This window comes from Tamandua tetradactyla, chromosome 20 (genome assembly GCF_023851605.1).
Source record: "Tamandua tetradactyla isolate mTamTet1 chromosome 20, mTamTet1.pri, whole genome shotgun sequence".
In the NCBI taxonomy this organism is placed as follows: domain Eukaryota; kingdom Metazoa; phylum Chordata; class Mammalia; order Pilosa; family Myrmecophagidae; genus Tamandua; species Tamandua tetradactyla.
In genome coordinates, this window is record NC_135346.1 from 17801433 (window position 1) to 17818990 (window position 17558).

At 38.7% G+C, this 17558-nt stretch overlaps 1 protein-coding gene and 1 pseudogene across 4 annotated transcripts in view; both read right to left on the reverse strand.

Moving 5' to 3' along the window:
- BRD8 (bromodomain containing 8) overlaps window positions 1-17558 on the reverse strand; it is a 64671-nt gene that overhangs the window by 6851 nt on the left and 40262 nt on the right. The window lies entirely within an intron of this gene.
- LOC143664707 (small ribosomal subunit protein mS40 pseudogene) lies at window positions 6501-15625 on the reverse strand (annotated as a pseudogene).

Consider the following 17558-nt stretch of genomic DNA (forward strand, 5'->3'; position numbering starts at 1 on the left):
CACAAAAGCCTTAAACCATACAGGTAACAACACAAATGCAATACAAAATCTCATCAAAGTCTGTTACAGGCATGGTGTGTTCTAAGACAAAAAAATTTTCTCCAGGTCTGGACCTATGTAATTCAGGACAAGTTATCTGCTGACAATATACAAAGGAGGGATAGTCACAGAATAAATGTTCCCACTGCCATAGGGACAAACCGAAGGGTAAATAGGGCTCACTGGACCTAAACAATTCTAAAAACCCGAAGGGTAAACTCCATTGGATTTCAAAGTCTAAGAGTCATTTAAACTCAGGGCTTTAGAAAGTGGCAATCCCACCCTTTCCAAGGGTCTGCACAGGGGCCTTGCTCTCTCTCCGAATGCTGGGGTGTGTTGTAACACTGGGGTTCATTGGTGGGGGAGACCATCTTTTTCTTAGATCCACCCTCTCCTTACTTTGGGGTAGCACCCAGGATCTCTGCAATCTCTGGGGCACACGCTCAACCCCTCCGAAACAACAGGATGGTAGCCAGGCTCCCCCCAATCTCCAGTTTATGCATTCCACCTTCTCTGAGGTCTTGAGGTGGCACAATTCTTCTTGAGCAATGAGGCGGAAGGCTCATCCTCTGCTTCCAGGGCAAACTCACCCATCCACATATATGGATGGGTCTGCTATACTGGCCGGAGATTTCCTGGCTCCAGATCTTAGCTTCCATGGTTCTGCTTCCGAAGACATTTTCCTTCAGTTTGTCCCTTTTAGTTCAGACTGGTAGTGGTTCCATTTATAAAGATCCAACAACACTCTTGCTGGTTTTCCATGCCATATACTGGGATTATACCCATCATATAATAAGACTTTCCATAAATCCTTTTTGGATAACGCCATCTCAAATCCTGGCTTGACCTGTAATGGCTAACTACTTCCATGCTTGGATAAATCCTCATGTGGGATGCTATTCACTGGGGTCTTACTTTTTGGAAGCCCAGAATTTTCCAGACCATCATTTTTTTTTTGTACCCAAGAGTTCAGTTCTCAACTTATCTCTTTCCTCTCACATTTTACTATAGGTTTCAAGGAGCAGAGAGACTGCATTTTCCACATTTAGTTGGGAAATTTCTTCTGCTAAAAATCCAAGTTCATCACTCTCAAATTCTGCCTTCCATCTACAAAGAATACCTTCCTTCCAGTTTGCAAAGACACGTTCATCATTTTTGTCTAAAACCTCATTGGAGGTATCTTTAGAGGCCACATTTCTACCAATAGTCTCTTCAAAGCATTCTATGCCTTCTCTATAAAGCTCCTCATAACTCTTCCAAAATCTTTGCCTTATCCATTTAAAAAGACATTCTAACAAGTTTGGTATTTGCAAACTGCAGCAGCACCCCACTCTCTATACCAGTTTGTAAAAGCTGCCAGAATACAATAAAACAGAAATGGAATGGCTTTGAAAAAGAGACATTTATTAAGTTGCAAGTTTTCAGTTCTAAGGTGGTGAAAATGTGCAAATTAAGTCATCCAGATAAAGATACCTTGATTCATAATGTTAGAACACTGAATGAAGCTGAATGTGAGAATGATAGGGGGAGGAGACCTGGGGGCACAAAAGAAATCAGAAGGAAAGACAGATGATAAAGACTGAGATGGCATAACCTAGGAATGCCTAGAGTGTATAATGATAGTGACTAAATGCACAAATTTAAAAATGTTTTTGTATGAGGAAGAACAAAGGAATGTCAATACTGCAGGGTGTTGAAAATAGATGGTAATTAGTATTTTAAAACTTTAACTTAACGTGTGATACTAAAGCAAAAAATGTTTATTTGGTACAAAATTTATATCTTGACTAGTGCATTTCCTAATATAACTTATGTGTACAGCTTAATTGAATACCATAGGTACATGGAACCTTGAGTAGGGCAAGAAATTTTGTAGGTTTGTACAGAGTGATGCCCCAATAAATCCCAGAGTGATATGAACAGTGAATTAAAAAGTATTTGCAAAGTCCCCTTGGGTGAATGGTGAGAAAGGGGGAAAATTCAACTTCCCCAAGTGGAGAATCTTGATAGTCTCATAAGCAATGGGGACAACCAAAGCAACAGGCTGAGCCCCCAATCTTGGGGTTTGTTCATATGAAACTCAACCACTCAAAGGATACACTAAGCCTATTTAAAATTAGGCCTAAGGCCGACACAGCAAGCAAACTCACTGCCCTCCCCCTCTCTACATGGGACATGACTTGCAGGGGTGTGGACCTTCCTGGCAACGTGGGACAGAAATCCTAGAATGAGCTGGAACTCAGCATCAAGGGATTGAGAAAATCTTCTCGACCAAAAGGGGGAAGAGCGAAATGAGATAAAATAACTTGTCAATGGCTAAGAGATTCCAAACAGGAATTGAAGGGTTATCCTGGAGGTTATTCTTGCACATTAAATAGATATCACCTGTTTAGTTAAGGTGTAATGGAGAGGCTGGAGGGAACTGCCTGAAAATGTGGAGCTCTGCTCCGGTGGCCATGTTTCTTGAAGATAATTATATGATACGGCTGTCACAGTATGACTGTGTGATTGGGACTTTAGGTCACAGAAATGTGAACAACTGCTCTTAAATCACCGCAATGGTGGAAATGGAAACCTATTTATAAAATAAAAATTCTTCTTTATTGAGAACCCATAAAAATAAAAAATAAAAAAAAACATAGTGTGCTGGTTTGAAAGGATGTATGTCCCCAGAAAAGCCATGTTTTAACCAAAATCCCATTTCATAAAGGCAGAACAATCCCTATTCAATACTGTATCTTTGGATCTATAATTAGATCACCTCCCTGGAGATGTAACCCAATCAAGAGTGATTGTTAAGCTGGATTAATTACATTCACAATGTTATACTACCATCACCATAATCCATTACCATACCTTTTTCCATCACCCAAAACAGAAATTCTGTACCAATTAAGCTTTTTAAAAGCAGTTTTATTGACATACCACACAATCCATCCAATGTGTACAATCCAATGGCTCTCAGTGCTTTCATCACCATGATCAATTTTGAATGTTTTCTTTGCTCCAAAAAGAAAAACTTCTACCCCTTATACCTTCCTATTACTGACACATAGCATTGGCCTGGTCTTTGTTACAACTGATGGAAGAATATTATAATATAACAGTTAACTACAGTCCATAGTTTTCATTAGGTGTATTTTTTCCCACATACCACCCTATTATTAATGCCTTGCAATAGTGACATAAATTTGTTCTAGTTCCTGGAAGAACATTCTTATATATATGTACTATTAAACACGTGTCCATAATAGAGTTCACTATATTATAAGGTCCCATGTTTCATCCTCTAGCTTTCACTTAGTGACATACATGACCCTAAACTTCCCCTTTCAACCACAATCACATCCATGATTCAGCACTATTAAAAATACTCACAGTAATGTGCTACAATCACGATTACCCATTTCCAAACATTTGAGATCAACCCTATTAAAAATCCTGTACAAATTAACATCCACTCCCCATTCTCTACCCTTATTCTGTCTTCTAGATATTAACTCCATGAGTTTGTTCATTATATTTAGTTCATATTAGTGAGATCTTACATTTGTCCTCTTGTGTCTGGCTCATTTCACTCAATGTAATGTCCTCAAGGTTCATCCATGTTGTCATATGCATCATGCCTTCATTTCTTCTTACAGCTGAACAATATTCCATCATATGTATATATCACATTTTGCTTATCCATTCATTAGTTAATGGATTCTTGGGCTGTTTCCATCTTTGGCAATTCTGACTAAGGCTGCTAGGAATATCAGTGTGCCACTGTCTGTTTGCATCACTGCTCTCAGTTCTTCTGATAAGTTCTTCTTATGATCAGGACTGCCAGATCATATGACAGTTCTATACTTAGCATCCTGAGGAACCTCCACAGTATCATCCACACCACCTGTCCCATTTTACATCTCTTCTAGTAGTAAATAAGTGCTCCAATTTCTCCACTTCTTCTCCAACACTTATAGTTTTATGTTTATTTAACAGCGGCCATTCCAGCAGGTGTGAAATAATATCTCATTGTGGTTTTGATTTGCATTTCATTAAGAGTTAGTGGTGTTGAGCATCTTTCATATGCCTTTTAGCCATTTGTCTTTGCTTTCTGGAAAAACATCTGTTCAAGTCTTTTCCCCTTTTTTAATTGGGTTGTTTGTCTTTTCACTGTTGAATTGTAGGATTTCTTTATATATTCTGGGTATTAAATCCTTACCAAATATGTGGTTTCTAAATATTTTCTCCCATTGAGTAGGCTCCTTTTTTACCTTTTGACACAGTCCTTTGAAGTACAAAAGTGTTCAGTTTTGAGGAAGTCCCATTTGTCTATTTTTTATTTTGCTGCTTGTATTTTGGGTGTAAGGTCTAACAAACCATTGCATACCACAGATCTTGAAGATGCTTCCCTACGTTTTCTTCTAGGAGTTTTATGGTCCAGGCTATTATGTATAGGTTTTTTATTCATTTTGAGTTAATTTTTGTAAAAGGTGTAGGATAGGGTCCTCTTTCATTCTTTTTGATATGGATATCCAGATGTCCCAGCGCCATCTGTTGAAAAGATTGTTCTGTCCCAGCTGTATGGACTTGGCAGCCTTGTCAAAAATCAATTGACAGGACTTCTGGGCCAATATGGCGGCTTTTAGCAATGTGTGCATTTTAGTTCATCCTCCAGAACAACTACTAAATAACCAGAAACAGTACAGAACAGCCCCTGGGGCCACGTCAGTGACCAGACACACAGCGTACCCCAGTCTGGACCAGCTGGGAGCCCCCCCAGAACCGTGAGTTCCCCAAGCTGCAGGGGCTGGCGCCTCTCCCCCACAGGCTGCTTCCCAGAGCAGAAAGAAGAGAGACTTTACCAGCAGCAGGGGCTGAGCCCAACCAAACACCAATTGTGGAATTAATTAACATACTCTGACTACTAAAAATAGGCCCCCAGCTGAGGCGAACCTGGTCAAAGTGGAAGCTGCTCTTCTTTGCCCCGGCACCAGGGTGGCAGGGCTGATGGAAAAAGAAAAAAAAAAACAAAAAGGAAACAGAGGTTTTTGTGGCTGTGTTTCTACAAAGGCTTGACTGCCTTTGGATACAGAGGCATGGCCTCTCAGGCTGCAACTGCCCCAGGCATAGGCAGAAACAAGCTTCTTTGAGGACTTATCTGGAGCCTGTGCCTTCCCCAGGGGAGGGGTGGAGCCCAACTCTGGTGGAATCCTCCCTGAAGGAATTCAGACACCAGGGCTTGGTAATTTGAAGCCATTAAAACCAGCCTACAACCTCTCCTCTGTCTCCACCACGACCCCAGCAGGGAGAGTCTGCCAAAGCTAAAGGTACCACATCATCTTATGCTGGTGAGACCTGCAGGCAGACAAGCACCACATACTGGGTAGGATAAGAAAAACAGAACCCAGAGACTTCACAGGAAAGTCTTTCAACCTGCTGGGTCTCACCCTCAAGGAAAACTGACACAGGTGACTCCTCCTGATAGGAGGCCAGTTTGGTCTGGGAAAATCTGGCTGGGGTCTATAATACCTAAGTAGACCCTCGTAAGGGTTGGGGGGGAAAGGCACCATATAGGCAGGGCAAGAAACAAGAAAACAAGAACTGAAAAATTCTCCTCTGCTAAGCAAAACCTAAGCTAGAGGTCCAGATAAAGCTGAACTGAATGTCAAAGAACAGACAGACAACAAATTCATCCAGCAAGAAAACCCTAGGTAAAAGAAGTGAAAGCAATCTCCAGAATAAACTAATTAAGGAAATTAAATGCTTAGAGCCCAGTAAAAAATAACAAATCACACTAGGAAAACTGAAGATATGGCCCAGTCAAAGGAACAAATCAACAATTCAAATGAGATACAGGAGCTGAAGCAATTAATTCAGAATATAGGAACAACATGGAAAACTTCATCAAAAACCAAATCAATGGATTGAGGGAGGATATAAAGAAGGCAAGGAATGAACAAAAAGAAGAAATTGCAAGTCTGAAAAAAACAAATCACAGAACTTATGGGAATGAAAGGCACAGTAGAAGAGATGAAAAAAAAAACAATGGAAACCTACAGTGGTAGATTTCGAGAGGCAGAACATAGGATTTCTAAACTAGAGGACGGAACATCTGAAATCCATCAAGAAAAAGAAAATAGAGGGAAAAGAATGGAAAATTTTGAGCAGGGACTCAGGGAACTGAATGACAATATGAAGTGCACAAATATACGTGTTGTGGGTGTCCCAGAAGGAGAAGAGAAGGGAAAAGGAGGAGAAAAACTAATGGAGGAAATTATCACTGAAAATTTCCCAACTCTTATAAAAGACTTAAAATTACAGATCCCAGAAGTGCAGCATACACCAAAGAGAATAGATCCAAATAGACGTACTCCAAGACATTTACTAATCAGAATGTCAGAGGTCAAAGAGAAAGAGAGAATCTTGAAAGCAGCAAGAGAAAAGCAATCCATCACATATAAGGGAAGCCCAATAAGACTATGCATAGATTTCTCAGCAGAAATGATGGAGGCAAAAAGACAGTGAGATGATATATTTAAATTATTAAAAGAGAAAAACTGCCAACTAAGAATTCTATATCCAGCAAAATTGTCCTTCAAAAATGAGGGAGAAATTAAAACATTTGCAGACAAAAAAATCACTGAGAGAATTTGTGACCAAGAGACCAGCTCTGCAAGAAATACTAAAGGGAGCACTAGAGACAGATACAAAAAAAACAGAAGAGAGAGGTGTGGAGAAGAGTGCAGAAAGGAAGACTATGAGTAAAGGTAAAAAGAAGGAAAATTAGATATGACATATAAAATCCAAAAGGCAAAATGGTAGAAGAAAGTACTACCTGTACAGTAATAACACTAAATGTTAATGGATTAAACTCCCCAATCAAAAGACATAGACTGGCAGAATGGATTAAAAACAGGACCCATCTATATGCTGTCTCTACTCAAAGGACATGAGGGCAAGGACACAAACGGACATTTGCACACCAATGTTTACAGAAGCATTATTTACAATTACCAAGAGATGGAAACAGCCAAAATGTCCATCAACAGATGGGTGGCTAAACAAACTGTGGCATATACATATGATGGGATATTATGCAGCTGTAAGACAGAATAAAGTTATGAAGTATGTAACAACATGGATGGACCTTGAGGACGTTATGCTGAGTGAGACTGGCCAGAAACAGAAGGAAAAATACTGTATGGTCTCACTGATGCGAACTGACATTATATGAATAAACTTGGAATATTTTGTTGGTAGTGGGGACCATCAGGAGAAAGAAATAGGGTAAGATATTGGGTAATTGGAGCTGAAGGGATATAGATTGTGCAACAGGACTGAATATAAAAACTCAGAAATGGACAGTACAATACAACCTGTCATACAATTATGTTAAAACACTGAATGAAGCTGAATGTGAGAATGACAGAGGGAGGAGGGCTGGGGACATAAATGAAATCACAAAGAAAGATAGACAATAAAGATTGAGATGGTATAATCTAAAAAAAAAATCAACTGACAAAAAAAATCAATTGATCATAAATGTGTGCATCGATTTCTGAACCCTCAATTAGATTTCATTGATGAATATGTTCATTTTCGTGCCAGTACCATGCTGTTTTGACCACTGTTTCTTTGTAATATGCTCTAAAGTCAGAAAATGTGAGTCCTTCAACTTCATTTTTCTTTTACAAGATGTTTTTCTCTACTTGGAGCCCCTTACCTATCCAAATAAATTTAGTAACTGTCTTGTCCATTTCTGCAAAGTAGGCTGTTGGACTTTTGATTGGGATTGCATTGATTCTGTAAGTCATTTTGGGTAGAATTGGCATCTTAACAATATTTAATCTTCTAACCCATGAACACGGAATGTCCTTCCATTTATTTAGGTCCTCTTTGATTTCTTTTAGCAATGTTTTTCAGTTTTCTGAATACAGTTCTTTTTACATCCTTCGTTAAATTTATTCCCAGGCATTTGATTCTTTTAAATGCTATTGTAAATGGAATTTTTAAAATTTCCTCCTCAGATTGCTCATTAGTGGTATAAAGAAACACTACTGATTTTTAGATGTTGATCTTGTATCCTGCCAAATTTGCTGAACTTCTTTCTTAGCTCTAGTAACTTTCTTGTAGATTTTTCAGGACTTTCTAAATATAGGACCATGTCATCTGCAAATAGTGAAAGTTCTACTTCTTCATTTCCAATTTAGGTGCCTTTTATTATTATTATTTTTTTCTTGCCTAACTGCTCTGGCTAGAACTTGCAGGACAATCTTGAATAACAGTGGTGACAATGGGCATCCTTGTCTTGTTTCTGATCTTACAGGGAAAACTTTCAGTCTTTCCCAGTTGAGGATGATGTTAGCTGTGGGTTTTCTACATATGCCCTTTATCAAGTTGAAAAAGTTTCTTTCTGTTTCCATCTTTCAAAATGTTTTTATCATGAAAAAACATTTATCAAATGTTGTTTCTGTGTCAATCAATGTGATTTTGTGGTTTTTCCCCCTCAATCTGTTAATGTGGTTTATTATATTAATTGATCTTCTTGTGTTAAACCACCCTTGCATACCAGGAATAAAATCCACTAATAGACATACCTCTTCAGGGTGACCTAGACTAAATATTCTATTTCCATGATGTAATTCTTAGGCACTAGGAATTCCTAATTCTTCAGCCTCCCTTCCTACAGAGCACTCTGGGGACTTGACTGCTCAGTGCAGGCTTCAGATGGGACTGCAGGGGGGACCTCAGGCATTGTCTCAGGCAGGGGGCCTCTCTCATCTTGGAGATGGCCCTGACAGTGCCAGCAGAGGTGGGAAAGCTCTCTTTCATGACTCTTTCCAGCTGTACCATGGGTACCAGAGGTCCCCTGAAACCACAGTGAGAGCTGATGGAGTACGACTCACAGCTCTATGAGAGGTGCTGAAGTCAAGGTCCAGAGGTTCAACCTGGGGAGACCATGTAGCACCTGAGGAGACCATGATCCCTGACTTTCTGGATGGCCTGTGTAAGTTTCTGTGCTGCTTTATCCAGACCCCTGTGTTTGGAACATGGAAGATGATAGCTGTGTGGCCCAGACAAACTGTTGCAAGAGAGCTTCACACTCTGAAACTCAACATGCAACTTGTAATCCCAGCAGATGGGGAAGGGATTCCCAGCAACTTTATTCTTATGGAAACACATTTTTAGTTCCCTATAGCAGTACACCACCTTTGTGATTGCGATGGTAGTCAGCCCAGATGGGGAAAAAAGCATAGTGATTTTGGAATTCTGAGTCCAGATATTTCTAGGGATCATCCTTATTCAGGGAAATAGGAGCTGCAGTAAAAAAAAATCTTTGAATATATGTAATGGATTGAAATTTAGGAATGCTTAGAGTGTACAAGGAAAGTGACTAAACGTACAAATTAAAAAATGTTTTTGTATGAGGAATAACAAAGGAATGTCAATACTGCAGGGTGCTAGAAATGAATGGGAATTCATATTTTAAAACTTTAACTTCGGTGTGAGACTGAAGTACAAAATGTTTATTTGGTACAAAATTTACATTTTGAATAGTACATCTCCTAATATAACTTGTATGGACAGTTTAATTGAACACCATAAGTACATGGAACCTTGAGTATGGCATGAGATTTTGTAGGTTTGTCCAGAGTGATGCCCTGATAAATCCGAGAGTGATTTGAACAGTGAATAAAAAAGTATTTGCAAAGCCCCCTTGGGGGAATGGTGAGAAAGAAGGAAAATTCACCTTCCCGATATGGAGAAGGCCTGATATTCTCACAAGCAGTGAAGACAACAAAATCAACAGGCCGAACCTTCAATCTTGGGGTTTGTTCATACAAAACATATCCCCGCAAAGGATAGGCTAAGCCTAATTAAAATTAGACCTAAGAGTCACCTCCAGAGAACCTCTTTTGTTGCTCAGATGTGGCCTCTCAGCCAACACAGCAAGCAAACTCACTGCCCTCCCCCTCTCTATGTAGGACATGACTCCCAGGAGTGTTGTTCTCAATTTCATTTATTTCTGCTGTAATCTTTGTTATTTATTTCCTTATGCTTGCTTTGTGATTAGTTTGATATTCTTTTCCTAGTTCCTCCAGGTGTGCAGTTGGAACTTTCATTTCTTTCCTCCTTCTTAATTTAGGCATTTGGGGCTATAAATTTCCCTGACAGCACTGCCTTTCCTGCATCCCATACATTTTGATATGTTGTATTTTCATTTTCATTCATCTCAAGATATGTACTGATTTCCCTTGCAACTCCTTCTACAACCCACTGATTGATAATGCGTTCCTTATGTCTGAAAATGCAGAGCTGAGTTCCAGTAGCCATGTTTCTTTTTTTAAAATTTTTTATTAATTAAAAACAATTACAAGAAACACAAACATTCCCAACACATACACTCAGCAATTCACATCATCACACAGTTGCATATTCATCATCATGATCATTTCCCAGAACATTAGCATCAATTCAGAAAAAGAAATAAAAAGACAACAGAAAAATATAATAAACAGAAAAAAAAATTTTACATGCCATACCCCTTACCGATCCCTTTCATTGCTCACTAGCATTTCAAACTAAATTCATTTTAACATTTGTTCCCCCTATTATTTATTTTTATTCCATATGTTCTACTCCTTTGTTGACAAGGTAGATAAAAGGAGCATCAGACACGAGGTTTTCACAATCACACAGTCACATTGTGAAAGCTATATCATTATACAATCATCATCAAGAAACATGGCTACTGGAACACAGCTCTACATTTTCAGGCAGTTCCCTCCAGCCTCTCCATTACATCTTGGATAACAAGGTGATATCTACTTAATGCATAAGAATAACCTCCAGGATAACCTCTCAACTCTGTTTAGAATCTCTCAGCCATCGACACTTTGTCTCATTTCACTCTTCCCCCTTTTGGTCAAGAAGGTTTTCTCAATCCCTTGATGCTGGGTCTCAGCTCGTTCTAGAGTTTTTCTCAATCCCTTGATGCTGAATCTCAGCTCATTCTGAGATTTCTGTCCCATGCTGCCAGGAAGATCCACACCCCTGGTAGTCATGTCCCACGTAGACAGGGGGAGGGGGGCAAGTCTGCTTGCTGCGTTGGCTGGAGAGAGAGGCTACATCTGGGCAACAAAAGAGGTTCTCTTGGGGGTGACTCTTAGGCTTAATTTTAAGTAGGCTTGACCTATCCCTGTGGGGTTAAGTTTCATATGAAAAAACCCCAAGACTGGGCACTCAGCCTATAGCTTTGGTTGTCCACACTGCTTGTGAGAATATCAAGAATTCAACTTGGGGAAGTTGAGTTTTCCCCCGTTCTCACCATTCCCTGAAGGGGACTTTGCAAATACTTTTCCACTCACTGATCAAATCACTCTGGGATTCATCAGGGCATCACCTGGACAAACCAACAAAATCTCATGTCCTATACAAAGTTTCATGTACTTAAGGTGTTCAATCAACTATCTACATAAATTATATTAGGAGATGCACTAGTCAAAGTGTAGATTTCTACCAAATAAACATTTTTTGCTTTAGTCTCACACCTTAGTTGAAATTTTTAAATATTAAGTACCATAGTACTTTCTTCTACTATTTTGCCTTCTGGATTTTATATGTCATATCTAATTTTCCTTCATTTTCCCTTTACTCATAGTCTTCCTTTCTACACTCTTCTGCACACCTCTCTCTTCTGTCTTTCCTTATCTGTCTCTAGTGTTCCCTTTAGTATTTCTTGCAGAGCTGGTCTCTTGGTCACAAATTCTCTCAGTGATTTTTTTGTCTGAAAATGTTTTAATTTCTCCTTCATTTTTGAAGGACAATTTTGCTGGATATAGAATTCTTGGTTGGCAGTTTTTCCTCTTTTAATAAATAAATTATATTATCCCACTGTATTTTCACCTCCATGGTTTCTGCTGAGAGATCTGAAGATAGTCTTACTGGGCTTCCCTTGTATGTGATGGATTGCTTTTCTCTTGCTGCTTTCAAGATCCTCTCTTTCTCTTTGACCTCTGACATTCTGATTAGTAAGTGTCTTGGAGTATGTCTGTTTGGATATATTCTCTTTGGGGTACCCTGCACTTCTTGGATCTGCAATTTTAAGTCTTTCATAAGAGTTGGGAAAGTTTCAGTGATAATTTCCTTCATTAGTTTTTCTCCTCCTTTTCCCTTCTCTTCTCCTTCTGGGACACCCACACGTATGTTTGTGCACTTCATATTGTCTTTCAATTCCCTGAGTCCCTGCTCATATTTTTCCATTTTTTTTCCTATAGTTTCTGTTTCTTGTCGGATTTCAGATGTTCCGTCCTCCAGTTCAGAAATCCTATGTTCTGTCTCTTGAAATCTACCATTGTAGGTTTCCATTGTTTTTTTCATCTCTTCTATTGTGTCTTTCATTCCCATAAGTTCTGCGATTTGTTTTTTTCAGACTTTCAGTTTCTTCTTTTTGTTCTTTCCTTGCCTTCTTTATATCCTCCCTCAATTCACTGATTTGGTTTTTGATGAGGTTTTCCATGTTGTTCCTATATTCTGAATTAATTGTTTCAGCTCCTGTATCTCATTTGAATTTTTGGTTTGGTCCTTTGACTGGGCCATATCTTCAATTTTCCTAGTGTGATTTGTCATTTTTTGCTGGGGTCTAAGCATTTAATTGCCTTAATTAATTCATTCTGGAGATTGCTTTCACTTCTTTTACCTAGGGTTTTCTTGCTGGATGAATTTGTTGTCTGTCTGTTCTTTGACATTCCATTCAGTTTTATCTGGACCTTTAGCTTAAGTTTTGTTTAACAGAGGAGAATTTTTCAGTTCTTGTTTTCTTGTTTCTTGCGCTATTGTGTGGTCCCTTTCCCCCCACACACACACTTAGGAGGGTCATCTTAGATATTATAGACCCCAGCCAGATTTTCCCAGACCAAACTGGCCTCCTATCAGGAGGAAAGAGTCACCTGCATCGGTTTTCCCTAAGGGTGAGACCCAGTAGGTTGAAAGACTTTCCTGTGAAGTCTCTGGACTCTGTTTTTCTTATCCTGCCCAGTATGTGGTGCTTGTCTGACTGCAGGTCCCACCAGCATAAGATGATGCGGTACCTTTAACTCTGGCAGACTCTCCCTGCTGGGGTCGTGGTGGAGACAGAGGAGAGGTTGTAGGCTGGTTTTAATGGCTTCAAATTACCAAGCCCTGGTGTCTGAATTCCTTGATGGAGGGATTTCACCTGGGTGGGGCTTCACCCCTTCCCTGGGGAAGGCACAGGCTCCAGATAAGTCCCCAAAAGAGCTCACTTCTGCCTATGCCTGGGACAGTTGCAGCCTGAAAAGGCCTGCTGCTGTATCCAGAGGCAGTCAAGCCTTTGTAGATACACAGCCACAAAAACCTCTGCTCCCTTCTTTGTTTTTTCCCCTTTTTCTGCCAGTCCTGCGCCCTTAGCGCCGGGGCAAAAATGAGCAACCTCCGCTTTGATCAGGTTCACCTAAGCTGAGGGCCTATTTTTAGTAGTCAGAATTTGTTAATTAGTTCCACAATTGGCGTTTGATTGTGCCCAGTCCCTGCTGCTGGTAAAGTCCTTTCCTTTCCCCTCTGGGAAGCGGCCTGTGGGGGAGGGGCGCTGGCCGCCGCAGCTTTGGGAACTCACGGTTCTGGGAGGTGCTCGCAGCTGGTCCAGACTGGGATATGCTGTGTGTCTGGTCACTGATGTGGCCCCAGGAGCTGTTCTGTACTGTTTCTGGTTATTTAGTAGTTGTTCTGGAGGACGAACTAAAATGTGCACGTTGTTAAGCCGCCATCTTGACCCAGAAGTCAGCCATGTTTCTTGAAGATGACTGTATAATGATATAGCTTTCACAATGCGATGGTGTGATTGTGAAAACCTTGTGTCTGATGCTCCTTTTATCTACCTTATCGACAGACAAGTAAAACATATGGATTAAAAATAAATACATAATAGGAGAAACAACTGTTAAAATAAATTAAGTAGATTGAAACGCTAGTGATCAATGAAAGGGAGGGGTATGGGGTATGATATGTATGAATTTTTTTCTCTTTTCTTTCTATTTCTTTTTCTGAATTGATGCAAATGTTTTAAGAAATTATCATGATGATGAATATACAACTATGTGATGATATTGTGAGTTACTGATTATATATGTAGAATGGAATGATCATATGGTAAGAATGTTTGTGTTTGTATGTTGGTATGTTTAATAAATAAAATAAATTTTAAAAATAAAAATAAAAAAGAAAGTGCTGTTAAATCTCCACATATTTGTGAATCTTCCAGTTCTCGACCTGCTATTGATTTCCAGATTCATTTCCATTATGAGCAGTGAAAACACTTTGTATAATTTCAACCTTTCTAAATTTACTGAGACCTGTTTCAAGACCTAGTATGTGGTTCTATCCTTGTGAATGATTCATGAGAACTTGAGAAGAATATATAGCCGAATATTAGTGGTGCTCTGTTCTGTATATGTCTGTTAGGTCTAGTTCCTTTGTCATATTATTCAAATTTTCTGTTTCCTTTCTGATCCTCTGTCTACCTGGTCTACCTATTGATGAGAGTGGTATATTTTTTTGTTGTTACTGCTGTTTCTGTGGTTTACATGGGCAGGCACTGGGAAACAAACCCAGGTCTCTGGCATGGCAGGCAAGAACTCTGCCAGTAAGCCAATGTGGCCTGCCCTCAGAGTGGTATATTGAAGTCTATTGTAGTGATATCTATTACTCCCTCCAGTTCTACCAATGTTTGCTTCATGTATTTTTTTTTTTTGGCCTGGTTATCTTTTTATTGATTTTGAGACTTTCACAAGTATTCTATTTTATTGCAATATTAAAGACACAAGATCATTATTTTTCACATTACATTTATTTTCTGAAGGAGAAAAAAAGCACACAAAAATCTTCAATTTAATTTTCAAAATTTAGTTCAGGGCTCAGATTAGACAAACACAAAAGCAAACAGTGTATTTTAAAACATTCAGAAAGTCTAAGAAGAATAATTGTCACTATACTTAACTTTTTATACTCCTGGGACTTCAATCTAACTGCGCCCCCCAGAAAACTGAATAAATGTTGATGCGAAGAATATTTGAAAACAAATATGAGAAACATATCTATGCTAGAAGTGCACGATTTTATGCTCCAATTAGGGCCAGAAAATAAGCTGAGAGGAGTCTGCAAGAAAGATAATAAAAGTGGAAGTCATATATTTATTATAAGTATAATTCATGAAGTTAATATGAGATAAAATTTCCCCATGTACAACAGAAAGGCGAATACAACAGCAAGACTATTTTACATGTTTAACAAGTTACAAATGAGGTTTTTTGTTTTTTTTTTTTACTATTATTACTACTTTTATTTCTTTTCTCTATACTAACATTTTATATCTTTTTCTGTTGTGTTGCTTCATGTATTTTGAAGTTAGGTGCATAAATTTTGTTAGGTGCATAAATATTATAATTGTTATTTCTTGTTTGTGGATTGTACCCTTGATTAATACATAATGTCCCTCATTGCCTTTTATAACATTTTTGCATTTAAATTAGATTTTGTCCAATGTTAGTATACTACCTGAGCTCTTTTTTGCTACTGTGTGCATGCAATATCTTTCTCCAGCCTTTCACTTTCAATCTATTTGTAACCTTGGGTCTAAGGTGAGTCTCTTGTAGACAGCATATAGATCAATTACAATTTTTTTTTATCCATCCTGCCAATCTGTGTCTTGTGATTTGGGAGTTTAATCCATTAACATCCAATGCTATAACTGTAAAGGCAATTGTTTCTTCAACCACTTTATCCTTTGACTTTTATATGTCATATCTTGCTTTTGTCTCTCTTTACCTTTAGTTACCAGTCCTAATAATCTTCTATACTGCCCTCCAAACCTCTCTCTCCTGTCTTTCCTTTTCAGCCTGCAGTACTCCCTTTAGTATTTCTTGTAGGGTAGATATCTTGTTAATGAACCCTCTCAGCTTCTGTTTATCTGAATATTTTAAATTCTCCCTCATTTTTGAAGCACAGTATTACCAGATATAAATTTCTTGGCTGACAGTTTCTCTTTCAGTATCATAAATATATCATACCACTGCCTTCTTCCCTTCATGGTTTCTGATGAAAATTCATCACTTAAACTTACTGAGCTTCGTTTTTATGTGATGGATCCATTTTCTTTTGCTGCTTTCAGAAATCTCTCTTTATCTTTGACACCTGAAAGTCTGATTAGTATCTTGGAGTAGGACTATTCAGATTTTTCTTTTTTAGAGTATGTACAATTTCTCGAATATGTATACTTATGTCTTTCATAAAAATTGGGAAGTTGCAATGGTCAAGTTCATGTGTTAACTTGGCCATGTGACAGTGTAGAGTTGTCTGGTCAGGCAAGTGCTGGCCTATTTGTTGCTGTGAGAACATTTCATGGGCTTAACATATAAGCACTTTCGTTGCATCTATGGCTGATTACATCTACAGTTGGTTAAGGGGAGCATCTTTTGCAATGAGTGACAATCTAATCAGGATTTTAAAGGAGAATTCAGAAGAGATAATCTCTCTTTACTCTTCAGCCAGCTAGCCTCCCCTGAGGAGTTCGTTAAGGACCTTCTTGGAGCTGCCAGTTCATGGCCTGCTCTACAGATTTTGGATTCTTAAGTCCCCAAGGGTGTGTGAGATCCTTTTATAAATCTCGTACTTACAGATATCTCCTGTTGGTTCTGTTTCTCTAGGAAGCCTTAATCCAGAAGCTTTTGGACATTATTTCAAGTATTTCTTCTTCTTTTCCTTCTTAGATATCCAGGATGTGTATGTCTGTGCACTTTTGCTGTCATTCAATTTCCTGAGACTCTGCTCAATTTTTCCCATTCTATTTTCTAGCTGTTTTTTTTTTGTCTGTTCAGTTTCAGGTGTCCTGTCTTCTAGGTTACTGATGTTTTCTTTTGCCTATTGAAATCTGATGTTGTATGTGTCTAGCATATATTTACTCTCATCTTTTGTGCCTTTAATTCTTAAAAAGTTCCATTATTTTTTGTTGAAGTCTTTCAAATTCATCCTTATGTTCATCCAGTCTTCTTAAAATTCTTCATCTCTTTAGTCATATTTTCCTTCCTATTCTCAAACTGTCTTAGGAGATTTGTTTCAACATCTTTGATTAGTTGTTAAAAATTCTTTATCTCCAAGAGAAACTAGAGAAGGTACTACAAACTACAAACAGAAGCATGTGTAAGAGTGACCTCCAGAGTAGCCTCTCAATTGGGCCAAGAAAATGTCCCAATTTAAACAAGTCTATAGAAATGTCCAATCAAAGGTATCCAGGGAAAGATACCTTTGTTCGAGAAGGCTGATGAAGTTCAGGGTTTCGTTCTCAAGTGAGAAGGAACATGGCGAACACAGTCACAGTTTCTCTCTCATCTGGAAAGGCACATGGTGAACACGGTCAGGGTTCCTCTCTCATCTGGAAGGGCACATGGTGGAAACGGCATCATCTGCTAGCTTCTCCTGGCTTCCTGTTTCATGAAGCTTCTCGGGAGACATTTTCCTTC